The sequence below is a fragment of the Myotis myotis genome, unplaced genomic scaffold (genome assembly GCF_014108235.1).
Source record: "Myotis myotis isolate mMyoMyo1 unplaced genomic scaffold, mMyoMyo1.p scaffold_m19_p_2, whole genome shotgun sequence".
In the NCBI taxonomy this organism is placed as follows: domain Eukaryota; kingdom Metazoa; phylum Chordata; class Mammalia; order Chiroptera; family Vespertilionidae; genus Myotis; species Myotis myotis.
Genome location: NW_023416324.1, coordinates 208,111,891 through 208,125,584, shown reverse-complemented (window position 1 = coordinate 208,125,584; position 13,694 = coordinate 208,111,891). Strand labels below are relative to the sequence as shown.

Below are 13,694 nucleotides of genomic sequence, written 5' to 3'. Positions count from 1 at the left end.
AATGTATTCCTGTCGTTCTTGGACCCATCTTGTTGGCATATTTTGAGAAGGTTTATAATAAGGAGTTTGGCAAGGAATCACAGAAATCTAACTCTCACATCGTCATTTTGTTATTGGAGAGAGATGAGTTTCTGGAGGGCTCTTAGTCCTGGTGTACCAGAAACTTTAGAAATACTCAGGCATTTTGGTTAAAAATTCTGTTCTTTAGAATTTATCTTCATGAAATAATTAGATAACCACTAATTTTATGTACAGAAAATGTTCATTACATCATGAGTTCAAATCATTAATAATCGGAGGCAGCCCAAACGCCCAGTAGTAAAGGATTCAGTAAATTAGTTATTGTACTTTCACAGCACAATCGATTATTAGCTGGCTATTAGTGTTTACAGGGATGATTCATGAGGTGAAGAAATCTGCCAGGATATGAGGCCAAAGTACACATAAAAACAATCTATATGAAATAAAATATAGCTGTGTGTGTGTGTGTGTGTGTGTGTGTGTGTGTACATGGGTGTATGTAGGTGAGTATGTTTTTGTGTATTTTAAAGGTCTCAAGGAGGTACAACCAAAGGTCTATGGCATCTGCTTCTGCGAGCTGGTATCTGCTAGTATTTTTTTTATACATACTGATGAGTTTCCTAAACTTTCTTAAATGAACATACATCACTTTTATACTCATAAGAGAAATAACATTTTCTTTTAATTAGAGAAGAATTATGTGAAAAGTAATCTGATCTTTGATATATAGAAGCATTTTTCTAACCATAAAAACAATGCAAGCAATTTTAAACAATGCAAGGTTAAGTTTGATTTCCAGAGAAAATTTCTTTGAATATCAATAAACATTAGTAAAAGGCTAAAGACAAGCTGTTATGGACATTTTCTACAAATATACAGATTTGGATATAGTATATTGTTTTGAAAGCACATGTGATCTATCTCATTTTGTTTTAAAAATATCTAAATTTTATAATGAGGAACTACTAGAAGAAAATATACTCTACTGCTGTCAGTGCTTCTGTCTGGACATTGGAGGTGCTTTTAAATATATTTCTTGCTCTCTCTGCACTTTCCAAACTTTAGACACCAAGAATTGCAGGACACACACTCATCATAAAGAACAGGGACTGAGCACTTCACCTGCTGCCCCTGCCAGGGCCTGGCACTGGTTGACAACCTGCTCTTGGGGAGGTCCCAGGAAGGCGTGTGCAGAGCTAATTCTCTATCACTGATTGAAAAAACTCTTATTCAGGGGGTTGTCTAAAAAGTCTAGTAGATATATTTTAGGCAGCTTCAATCCCCTGGTGAGAGGCCAAACAGATTTTCCTTGTCTGATTCTGCCAACGAGAGTGACCCACTCAGAAAACTAAGAATGTAAAAATAATAAGGTTTAACATTTTAATTTAATAAGTCCATGTGTGTGATTGATACAAAAATTATTTTATAAGCTATTGGAAGTTGATAGTGTATTAAGTTCAATATTATTCAAAAGGATTGAAACATGGGTGTGCATATCTGTATTCACACACGTGGAGTATGATATATCTTCAATAGTAAATGAAACAAACAATGCTCCGTCCTGGGTTGTGGCAGCTACTGTAAGCATAACCCCGAGCTTCTGCGCAAAGGAAAGTTGCACTAGGGAGTGTGGAAAGATGAAAAGCCTGCTGTCCCAGGGCAGAGAGCACAGGCACGCCACGTAGGACAAAGCCAGGCCCAGGTCAGGCGAGGGGCTCTCAGCATCTGCATTCATTGGCCTTGTTGATCACATTACCACTACACATATTGGCCTTATCTAAGACAGTATTTTTTGAGGTGGAGGAGTAAAGAAGTTCAACTGCCTGGCTACCTCGTTTCTTTCCTGCTGAGACCATCACCAAGAGTATAATTACTTCAAAACAGTAATTGCATTGGTGGGGTCTGTGGTAGGAATGAAGTTGAATCAGCTTTGCCTATTCTCCCCCTGCAGAGGCTCTTTTAAACTCTAATTACCCCAGACTTCTATTGGCACTACAGAACTCTGAATCCACTCTGCTGCAGGAGGTGAGTTAATGAGACACTTGGTCTCCCAAGTCTGGAGAAATTTGGAGTCAAGGCTGTCTTCCTCGTGAAGTCAGATCTTTGCTATGGCCTGTTTAGTTTTAGGTAAAAACAGTGATATTTGCTTTCCCTTATTGAGATCTGTCAAGAATCAGTTGGGCCATATTTGTATGTAAGTTTTTAATGGTACATGGGACTTGTTTGAATCAGGAATGGTAAGACCAGCAGACAAGGAAAGGACTGTCATGAAGAAAGAAGTTGAGCCTCACGGGTCCCTAATAATAGAAGGCACGCTATGCCATGCACAACTGCACAGGGAAGCACCAGGGTTGGTTAGGAGGCAGATGAGGCTAGGTATGAGATTGATTGTGGTTTCCATGGGAAGGAAAGGGTGAGACAAGGTCAGCAGGCTAAGGATGGACTGATTTGGATCATCTAGCAGGTTCTGGAACAGAGGGGCTGTCCCTGATCATCTGGTACGTGGCCCTGAGTGAGTAGGGGGTGTGGTTGGCATAGTATGAGGACCCATAGCAGAGGGGTTGGGTGTGAGCTCTGATTGGTGGTTTGCATGTGAAAGGTACTCTGATGCATTGTTTATCCTATCTCTAGGAATAGGCTAACACTAGGAGGGCAGACTTCCAGGATCAGCAAGGCCCAAATGTCAAAGCATAACCATAACACAGAAAATGTAAAACATGGTTAACCAAGTGTGGACTATTTTTGGACTCTCCATGCTGTTCCTTTGACCAGTTTATTTATTTTTATGACTAGCTTTATCTTGAAATAAGACAGTATAAGTTCTTTTACTTTGTTCTCTATTTGAAAGTTGTTTTGGCTGTTTTATTCTCTTTATATTTCCATGTAGATTTTAGAATCAGCTTAGCCTGCTCTGATTTTGATGTATATTGCGTTGAATTGATAGATGAACTTGGTGTGGTTGGCATCTTGTGTAATGGAAGTGCTGAGAGGGGACATCCTGGCTTTGTTCCTGATCTTGGGGGGTAAGCACTCAGTCTCTCACCCTTATGTGAAAGTGCTCTTTTATTCCAAGTTTGCTGAGAATTTTTTCATGATATTGAATTTTTTCAAATGCCTTTTCTGCATCTATTGAGATGATCATATAGTTTTTCTTTTCTTTTTTTGTTTTTCTTTTTTAGTCAGTTTATATGGTCCATCCACATAAAAATCAATTACATTGATTTGAAAACACACACACCATGAAACCAATTGCATCTCTAGTTGAAATCCACTTTGTCATGCTTTTTTATATTGTAGAATTTCATATACTAAGATTTAATAATTTTAACATCTATATGAGGAATATTGATGTGTTAACTTGTGTCTTTTTGTGGTTTTGGTATCAGGTTAATGCTGCATCATAGAATGAGTTGGGAAGTGTTCTTTTATATTCAGTTTTCAGAATGAGTCAGTAAAGAATCAGTATTATTTTTTCCTTGAATATTTGGTAAAATTCACCATTGAAACCATGTGGTTGGCTCTTTTTTTGTGGGAAGGATTTTTAGCTTGAATTCAATTTCTTGAATACATATAGATTTATCTAATTCTTCTTGAGTGAGTTTTTATAGCTTGATTCTCCTAATTTTTTCATCTAAGTTATTAAATTTATTGGCATGCAATAGTTTCTAGTATTCCCTTGTTATATTATATTTTAACTAGAGGCCCAGTGGACGAAATTTGTGCACAGGGTGGGGGGGCCCTCAGCCCGACCTGCACCCTCTTGAATCCGGGAGCCCTGAGGGGATGTCCTACTGATGGCTTGGGCCCGCTCCCCATGGTTCTCTGCTCTCTGCGGGGCCTGCCTGCTCCACACCACGGCAGTGGGTAAGCAGGCCCTGCTGGATGCTGCCTGTGGGCCGCGCTTGCCTGCTCGCAGTCGCCGCGGTGACGGCCAAGCAGACCCTGCTGAGTGCTGCCTGCGGGCTGTGCTTGGCTGCTCCTGGGCCGCGCTTGGCTGATCCCGGGTCACCGCAGCGACGGCCAAGCAGGCCCTGCTGGCCCCAGACACTTCAGAGGCGGCAGAGCAGCGAGGCTTGATCCGCTAACGCAGTGGGCGGATCCTGCCTCTCCACTTGGTCCCCGTGACCCCTACCTGGGCCGACAGGCCCAAACATTCCAGCGGCAGGGCTGAAGGGACTAGGTGCTGCCGTGTTGTGGCTATGGGCGCCACCATCTTTGTGATGGAGTGGTGGTTAATTTGCATATTACTCATTTATTAGATAGGATACTTATTTGTTATTGAAGTAAAATTTACATAAGATGCAATTAATCATTTTAACATGTACAATTCAGTGTCATTCAGTGCATTCAATATTGTGTAACCACCACCCAGTTTCAGAATTTTTTAACTTGTCCATCACATCAAAGAATCCAATATGTAGTTGCTTCCTATTTCTCCCTTTCCCCATCCCCTGGACACCACTAATCTACTTTTTATCTGTGTGGATTTATGTATTTTGAATGTTTCATATAAATGGAATCATATAGTATGGTGACCTTTTGTGTTTGGCTTCTTTCACTTATATCATGTTTTTAAGGTTTATCTGAGTTGCAGTGTGTATCAGTACTTTATTCATTTTTATGGCTGCAGAATGTTCCATTTTATGGATATATCACAATTTATTTATTCATTTATCCGTTGATGGACATTTGGGTTGTTTCCACATTTTGGCTATTGTGAATAGTGTTGCTGTGAACAAGTATCTGTTTGATTCACTGCCTTCATTTATTTTGGATATATACCTGGACATTGTTAGGCAGTTTCTAGTTTAGTACACCAGTTTTGTCTGGTGCTAATGTGGCCCTTCTGCTGAGGCGACATTCTTCCAAGAGCTCAGCCCTGTGGTCCCTGTGCCATAAGGTTCCCTGGTCTGGTTGTTGGGAGTGAACATATTTCTAGAGCTGTGGGAGCTACAATGCCTGTTGCCCTGCTTTTTTTCTGTTGGCTCTTTCTGGTTGCAGGTAGCTTGCTCACTCACATGTGCTAATTGGTGTCCAGGTGAAGACTGAAGTGAACCACCTCCCCCCACCTCCCTCCAGGTCTCCCCACACTTCTCTGTGTGGCCCTCTCCTTTCTGGTACTCTGCCCTGCTCATTTTAGCCTCCATTGCCTCCCTGAATCACAACTTTGTTTCTTCCTCTCAGGACTTCCTTTGCTTTACCTGCCCCACCACCCCACCCACTTTCCGCACTGTGGCCTGGAAACTCTCACCACACTTCAGACTGGGCAATCAGGATGCATCACTTTGTTCTTTCCCTCAGGGATCATTTTCCTATGATGCCTGTTGACCTGTGTCTGAACACCTGTCTCAGGTCTTTTATCTGTTTTTGTTGTTGTGGTTCTTTTTTCTCAAAATTTTGAAGTGGGATAGTCGATTCCTCTTCTTCTGTCATGGATAGAAGTGGATATCCTCCTTTGACAGTTTCTGACACCCCCATCCTCTTCAATCCTCACTGGACTGAGGTCTTTGGGCTGCCTAAAGAAGGCTCTGGTGTTGTTGTTTACCTGCCATTGAAGTTTGCACAGGTAGGCCTCCTTCGTCTGGTTAGGGTTTAGGGAAATCTGGGTCTCAGAGCATTCATTTATCGGTATCTTTTAAGTTCCAGACTCAGCTTAGACTCTGCTTTTTATAGAATTCTTTCTCTGGAAAACTACCTTGACTTTCCAAATAACTGGTTTATGATTATGTTTTAAAAATAAATTACTTTGGTTTGATGAAGTTTTATGTCTAAGGTGACAGAGCATTCTTTGTATTATTTTCTACATGTGATTTACAATTATAATAATTTTTTAACCTGTTTACAGGGTTATCTACAAGAGAGACGGTCTTCACATGGTTCCATGTAAGTAGTGCTTCTTACAATGCCTTTATAGAGATTATGTCTTTAAATTGAGTGATTCTTTCTACGTCAGTTGATTTTTAAAATCTTGCTTGCATATAAAACCATGTGTCTTGCTGCCCTTCATTGTGGCCTGTTTTATGTCACATGAGGGACCTGTTACAGGTCAGGGTGCAACAGCAGAGCCAGTGATATGCACAATTTCCCTTCTAGCTTTTGCAGAACCAATGTTGAAAAGAAGCAGTTTTTTCTTTTTCTATTAACCTTTCTTCTCCAAAGTTAACCTGCTCAAACTGTCCAGCACTGGACCTCAGGGCGAGTTGTTAGTGTCTCCTGCCCAGACACATGCCTTTGCCCCATGTTCCAGCGGTGCCCATCAGCCAGGCAGTGATGAGTTTGTGCTGTGGCCATGATGGCATGTCTAGGTCTTGTGGATACCCTCTTTGTGGCTGTGACTCCAGTTTGCAAAACTACCTTGAAATTATTCCTTTTCAATTTATCCTTAAGAGGTCTGTTTTTCTAAAATTTATAATATTTTCTAAAAATTTTCAGCAGTCTTTTATGGAATACAAATGTAGTCATAAGAGCAGCTAATGTTTATGAAGTGCCCGATTTGTGTTAGCTATGCTGGTCTGAATACTTTGCTCAGTCCCCATAGGACCCCATAGAGGTAGGTACTGTTCCACCCACTTCCAAGGCTCGGGAAGGTGATGTCACTGTGGTGGTCAGTGGTGAGATTGGGATTTGAGCCGAGGGCTCTGACTTCACAAGCACGAGTGTTCTTCATGGGGGTAGGATGACTGGAAGCTGCTTGGATGATGTGAGGTGGGCTCTGAACTCAGTGTTTGCCCTTCCCATCAAGTGATTTCAGTGGCAGCCCCAAGTGGCCACCATGGAGTGCTGAACTCAGCCATTCTGGTGGGAGGGTGATATAGACACAGCCCACTGACCTTCCAAGGACTGTTGCCTACAGCAGAGCAGTGACTTCATCAGCAGCCCCTTGGGAGATGGTGGCAAGGAGTTGGGGGCACGTGCACATAGGTATTTAGGGCTGGTGGGTAACTGAATACAGACCAACATTTGAAAAAGAGAGTTTTTACTTAACAAATTATTTGAACAAAGACCTTGTTTGTTCTTTCCTTTATTCAGCAAGTATTTATGGAATGCTTGTGATGTGCCAGGTACTCTTCTGGAATGCCTTAAGCTTATATCCTTGTGAGGGTCATGAAACATAAATCTTATAAGTAACAGTGTATCAGGTGGTAATGCTGCTGTGGAGTAAACGAAGAAGGGGAAGGGCCTTAGGAGTGCTGGATGCAGTTTTGAATGGTCACTTAGTGCGAGCCCTGAGAAGGGAGCGTCTGAGCAGAGCCATGAAGGAGGTGCAGGAGTGAGTCCTTTGGGTGTTGGAGAGTGAAGGGCTCCAGGCCAAGGGGAGCTGGAGCAGAGGCTCTGGGCGATGTGTCTGGCCAGTGTGGCTGGAGCCAAATGGAGTTGAGGAGCAGAGGCAAGAGATGAGGTCAGTGGGCAGTAGGGACACACACATCAAGGGCCTAGAGGTTCATCCTGAGGCTACTCTTGCTCTAAAAGGAATGGGGGCTGAGTGTGGGGGTGGGGAACCAGGGAGTCTTTTTTCAGACTAAAGCTGTTACATAGAGGACATCCAAATTCCTTCTGGCTTGGGACCAATGTTGTAATTGTGCAAATCTGAATCTAATTTTCACAGAAACCCCAAGGGAAAGGCCCCTGAACTCAGGCATATAAACAATGTCCTATATGGGCTGGGCCTCTTTCTCCTTAGACTTTGGTGTTGTCCAAATTCCTTCACCTGAGTTCGGACTGGATGTAGCTCTGGAGGTGAATCAGCATGCCAGGGTGGACTAGGCTGGCCAAGTTACCCACCCTGTCTGTGGTGTACAGCATGGTAGGTTCCACATCAGAAGAGAGGCAGAGACAAACAATGTGTTTGAACCATCAAGACTGTGGTTCCGGAGGGTTGCAATGGGGACTCTGGGAATTCCCTGAGGCTTGGTTAAGTGAAGGCAGCCAGCTTTTTATAGGGCACCTGTGGCCTTTTCTGCAGGTTTGGAGGGGGCTATTAGGAGCACTTAGCTGGCAGGAACAGAAACGGCTCTGCTTCCCTTGGCAATCTTGGTTGAGCCCTGCAGTGTCTTCCGGTGGGATTTCTGGGAGTGGGATGAGCCAGTAAAGAGCTCATCTGCAGTGGGTGATGCCCAAGGGAACTGGTGGCTTTGGAAGAACTTGAGTTTCCATTTGCACGTCTCTGAGAACTTTCCACACTTTCTTTGAGGTGAAGGGCATCTGAACATAGTGAAGCTGCAGACAGACTTCTGGCCTGTGCTTAGACAAAGCAAGGCTCCCCCAGCTGGCTGGTGGCAGAGCCCCTTCTGTGCCAACTCAGGACTGGGCCTTAGACTACATTTAGAGCAGGAAATTAAGAGATAATGATAATGAGAATTTGTTGAAAAATTTATTTACTTTGAAGTCTTTTAGTCTTTGTAGTACTGAATTGGTTTTTTGCTTTTCAGTTTTTTTTCCTGCATTGTATTATGATAACAGCTTCTCTGTAGGATTGGAAATTTTTTGGAACATTTGAAAAAAACAACTTAAAAAATCACCAAAATGAGTACAGACAGGAGATCTGTGCTGATGAGCTTGCTGACCGGGACTCCTCCCTCAGAGGACCCTTCCTGCTGTGTCCTTCTTGGTGACCCTGCTGCCCATAGCCTGCAGTTCACAGGGCCGCTCTGCGATCACTTTCTCACATACACCCCTGACTCCTTCCTGTGTTTGAGTGTCTGCTGGGCACAAAAACTGCATGGTATTTTGGGGAGACCATGTAGCCCTGCAGACTGGCCGAGGGCCTTGGCACAGCATCCATCCCCGCCCTGACCCTGGCCACACCTCTCCAGTGGATTTGCTTTTTTTATGAGACCATGGTTGTACATCTGATTTTCCTTTCTCAGATTTCAGTCTCAACTGGTACTGTGCCTCTTTCTTATCCGGAATGCTGCCAACCCACCTCTCTGCCCAGTGCTCCCTGTGTCCTAGGGCAGGCCCCCTCTCCTTTACTTAGGGACTTGCTGCTACCTAAGTTGTGCCACCTCTCTCCTGGGCTTCAGGTTCTTCTCACTGACAGATCACCTCTGTTAGCATCCAAAATGACTTGATGGCTCCCAACTTAAAATAAAAAATTTCCTTCCTTGCTTTTCAGCCAAAATAGGAGATTAATTTCTCAGTGACCTCTGTTTCTTTTAAAAACTCACTAAAAGGGCACAAGTTACCAAGAGATTAAGAGAGAAGGTGACAGAATTTGGCAATTTGGAAGGCAGATGGACAAGCAAAGGAACCTAGCAGATCTGAAAAATAGAAAGCTAAGAGGCATGTGTGTGTGTGTGTGTGTTTGGGACGGGGGGGGGAGGGGGCGGCTGGAAGTTGAATGTACTGAATTGCAACAGTTGTTCCCCCCCATCCCCAAGTCTCAGGAATGACATTACCATATAACTCTGAAAATGGGGCCAGCAATAAAAATAGGGCTGAAATAGAAAATTGGTGTAAAGCCTGTTTAAGAAGCAGTCAGACTCTCAGCCCCACCTAGCCTGATGATCCCTTCCCTACCCTGGCTGAAGACTGCAGTTTCTTCCCCTGGGGGGTGGGCCAAAGTCTTTAGGCATAGTAGAGGGGACTGTTCTAAGCAGAAAGTGGAGCCAACCTCTGCTCTGTTGGCCCAAGAACATTGGAAACCTGAGATGGACTATTGGATGTGAGTGAGTGGAGCAGGCAGGGTGAGGACTGGGAGTAGGAAGATGGTGGCTGCAGGAGATCACAGGCTGTTCCCTGCTGTGTTTGAGTAATCCCTGGCTGAGAGTTTGAAGATAAATTGGCATGAGTACCAGGACACTCAGCAAGCCCTTATTAACTCCAGGACGCCCCTACATAGTACAAGAAGGGGGATGAAGCAGCAGGAGGAATAAGGTTCCAGAGCTCCCACGTGCATGTCTTGACAGTGTCCTGAGAGTGGGTACTGAAGACTGATGGTCAGACCTGAGCAGGTAGAGGTGCGTGGGTGACTCTAAGGGTTAATTCTCATGTTCATAGTAGGAGGTTAGTGGATGACACAGACTGTAAAGCCAAGACAAGTGAACTGAACCTGGGAATTAGAAATGTGAAGAGAAATACCAAAAGAAGAGAAAAGAACCAAGAGAGATGCCTGTCGGAAGCCACACTGTTTTCACCATAAGCTTTATGGAATTCTTTGACTTTAATTATGTACATTTATAATTTTGTTAAAAATAAAATTGAAAGGTTATATAGCAAATAACTATTTTACAAAATAATAGTTATGAAAGCAGGGTCTCTCTGTACCCTCCTCTCTGTGCTCCTGCCAGGGCCAAGCTGGACTGTGTGGCCATCTGGTCCTTCCCAGCAGGGCTTTGTCTGTACCACTGGGTTGGTTCACATGGCCTCTGCCTCCTGAATTTGATGAAAAAGTCTTTCTTCCAGGGCTTGAGCTCTGCAGCTTTAGACCCATAGAGCAACCCCTTCCCATAATGCCACACTCTCCTGGTCCCATGTTTGTTTGTGCCCCCGTACCCCCATGCTTGTGTGAGCTCTTTCCTGATGCTCAGTGAGGACCCTGCTGGTGGTTGGTGCTTGGGGGCCTACTGGGCCCATGGCACAGCTGCAGATGTTTTGGTCTGTTTCACCGAAGACTTCACATTAGGGATTAAGGTGCATACATATCTGTGCCCTGCTTTTAACCAGAATGGAATACTGTAAAATGTTTCATGTCACCCAGTTCGAAAAATCTCATTATTTATTTATTTATTTTTTTAAAATATATTTTATTGATTTTTTACAGAGAGGAAGGGAGAGAGATAGAGAGTTAGAAACATCGATGAGAGAGAAACATCGATCAGATGCCTCCCGCACATCTCCTACTGGGGATATGCCTGCAACCCAGGTACATGCCCTTGACCGGAATCGAACCTGGGACCTTTCAGTCCGCAGGCCGACGCTCTATCCACTGAGCCAAACCGGTTTCGGCAAAATCTCATTTTTTAAAGGTTGCATAGTTTCCATTCTATGTATGGTAGGCACTTATTAAATAATTTCCTTTTTGTTTAATAAATTTGGGTTTTTCTCAGCTCTGTTACTAACAACGTTAGTGGAGAGGCAAGCATCCTTGTGCGTAAATTGGCTTCCCTTCTTTGTGAGGTAGTGTACAGTATTTATCCATGTAGAATTCCTGGGTTAAAGGACATAGATAATTTAAGAGGTATAATGTGTAACTGCCAAATTGACCTCAAGGTGGCTAAATGAGAGCAACACACAGTAACTGTTACTGTGTGTCCAAGAACACAGGTGTACAACAGATCCAGCTATTCCACTATAGTTATTTAGTCTTTTCTTTATTTTTTTTTTAAATCTTTATTATTAAAAGTATTACAGATGTCCCCCATTCTTCCCGCCATTGCCCTCCTCTACCCAGTTCCAGTCCTGCCCCAGGCCTTTACCACCCTATTGTCTGTGTCCATAGGTAATGTATATATATGCATATAAGATCTTTGATTAATCTCTTCCCACCCTCCTCCCCCTTCCCTCTGAAATTTATTAATCTGTTCCATGTTTCCAGTTTATTTTGTTCATTAGAATTCTTGTTCGTTTATTTTGACTTTTAGATTCAATTGTTGATAGATATGTATATATTGCCATTTTATTGTTCATATTTTTTAATCTTTCTTTTTCTTCTTCTTCCTCTTTTTAAAGAATACCCTTGAACATTTCATGTAATACTGGTTTGGTGGTGATGAACTCCTTTGTCTTTTTCTTGTCTGTGAAGCTCTGTATCTGACCTTCAATTCTAAATGATAGCCTTTCTGGGTAGAGTGGTCTTGGTTGTAGGTCAATTCTATTCATTACTTTGAATATTCTTTTCCATTTCCTTCTGGCCTGCCAAGTTTCTGTTAAGAAATCAGCTGACAGTCATATCGGTGCTCCCTTGTAGGTAACTAACTGTTTTTCTCTTGCTGCTTTTAAGATTCTCTCTTTGTCTTTAATCCTTGGCATTTTAATTATTATGTATCTTGGTGTGGGCCTCTTTGGGTTCTTCTTGTTTGGGACTCTGCAATTTCTGGACTTGTAAGTCTATTTGTTTCACCAGGTAGGATAAATTTTCTGTCATTTATTTCTTCAAATAGGTTTTCAATATCTTGCTTTCTCTCTTCTCCTTCTGGCACCCCCATAATGCGAATGTTGGTATGCTTGAATTTGTCCCAGAGGCTCCTTACACTATCTTCATATTTTTGGATTCTTTTTTCTTTTTGCTCTTCTGATTGGGTGTTTTTTGCTTCCTCATATTCCAAATCATTGATTTGATTCTCAGAATCCTCTACTCTACTGTTCCCTATAAAATATTCTTTATTTCAGTTAGTGTGTGCTTAATTTCTGACTGGTCCTTTTTCATATCTTTGAAATTCTTACTAAGATCCTTGAAAGTCTCACTAGATTCCTTGAAGCTCTCATTAAGATCCTTGAGTAACCTTATAATCATTATTGTGAACTCTACGTTCAATGCTTGCTTTCATTTCTTTCATTTGTGACCTGTTTCTTTGTCACCACATTTTGGCTTCTTCCCTGTGTTGTTTATATGTATTAGTTAGAGTTGCTATGTCTCCTGGAATTGGTGGAGTGGCCTTATGTCTTAGGTGACCTGTGGGGCCCAGTGACTTAGCCTCCCCAGTCACCTGAGCTAGGAACTCTAGGTGCTGTGTAGGCTGTGTGCACAGTCTTGTTATAGTTGAGCATTGATTGCTGCTGCGTCACTGGGAGTAATTGACCTCCAGGCCAATTGGCTATGAGGACCAGCTGCAACTACAGTGGAAGAGCTGCTGTTCAGGAGCTACCCCCTGTGGAGCAGGACTTGTTTTAGTGGGGCTTGGTACTCACTGAGTCTGCCCCTTGAGTGTGTTGTTTGTGGATGTGTAGAGTTGTAATCTGCCATAGTCTGAAGGTGTCCACCACATGCACTGGCTCTGGGGCCTCTCAGGAAGTGCAAAGTCAGCCACTGTCTGGGGCTACCTGGCAGGAGCTACAGAGAGATCTGCAGATGGCTTCTATTTGTATTGGGTTTGGAAGTGCCCAGTGAGGCCCAGCTGTGAAGCAAGGCAGGGTGGTGTTAGTGCCAGGTCTTGGGTCTTTTAATGATAAGTGTGGGGCACACTGATGCCAGCTGCTGCTTGTTTGAGCAGAGTCTGTAGCATGAGCCAGGACAGGCCATTCCTATGAAAAGCTACTGCGAACAGCTTGGGTGGGGCTGCAAATTGGATGGGGCAGAGTTTCAGAGAATCACCAGGGCTGAGCAAACAGTGTGGGCCATGCTGTTGGAAAGTCAGATATGGCTGCCAGTCAGCTCTGAGAAGGGGGAGGTCCTAGCACAGGAACAATGACCCCTGCGAGCACTCCTGTATGGGAGAAAGCCACCCCCGAGTTCCTGCCCTAATGCCAGACAGTCCAGTTCCTCTCCATATATCCCTGGTTCCCCCAATGCCACCACCTGGCACTGGAGCTCAGAAGAAGCAGGACTGTGTAAGTCCATGTGCTGGCCCTTTAAGAGGAGCTGTCTGGGTCTCCAGCAGTCTCCATGTCACTCAGCCACAATCCCTGCTAGTTTTTATAGCTCAAAGTTATAGAGATTTCTCTTCCCAACTCTGGAACCCTAGGCTGAGGGTCTGGTGGGGGCTGAGCAAACTGGTCAGGGCTTTAACCTGTTT

The 13,694-nt window shown here is 43.5% G+C and overlaps 1 protein-coding gene across 12 annotated transcripts in view; it reads left to right on the top strand.

Annotated features, from left to right (window-relative positions):
* PCBP3 (poly(rC) binding protein 3) overlaps positions 1 to 13,694 on the top strand; it is a 226,805-nt gene that overhangs the window by 53,131 nt on the left and 159,980 nt on the right. For 11 of the 12 annotated variants that reach the window (XM_036351907.1, XM_036351905.1, XM_036351904.1 and 8 more), the window contains exon 2: positions 5,867 to 5,904. The exons of the other annotated variant lie outside the window; for it this stretch is intronic. The gene's annotated coding sequence lies outside the window, so the exon portion shown is untranslated. The remainder of the gene's footprint in view (positions 1 to 5,866; positions 5,905 to 13,694) is intronic. 12 annotated transcript variants of the gene reach the window in all.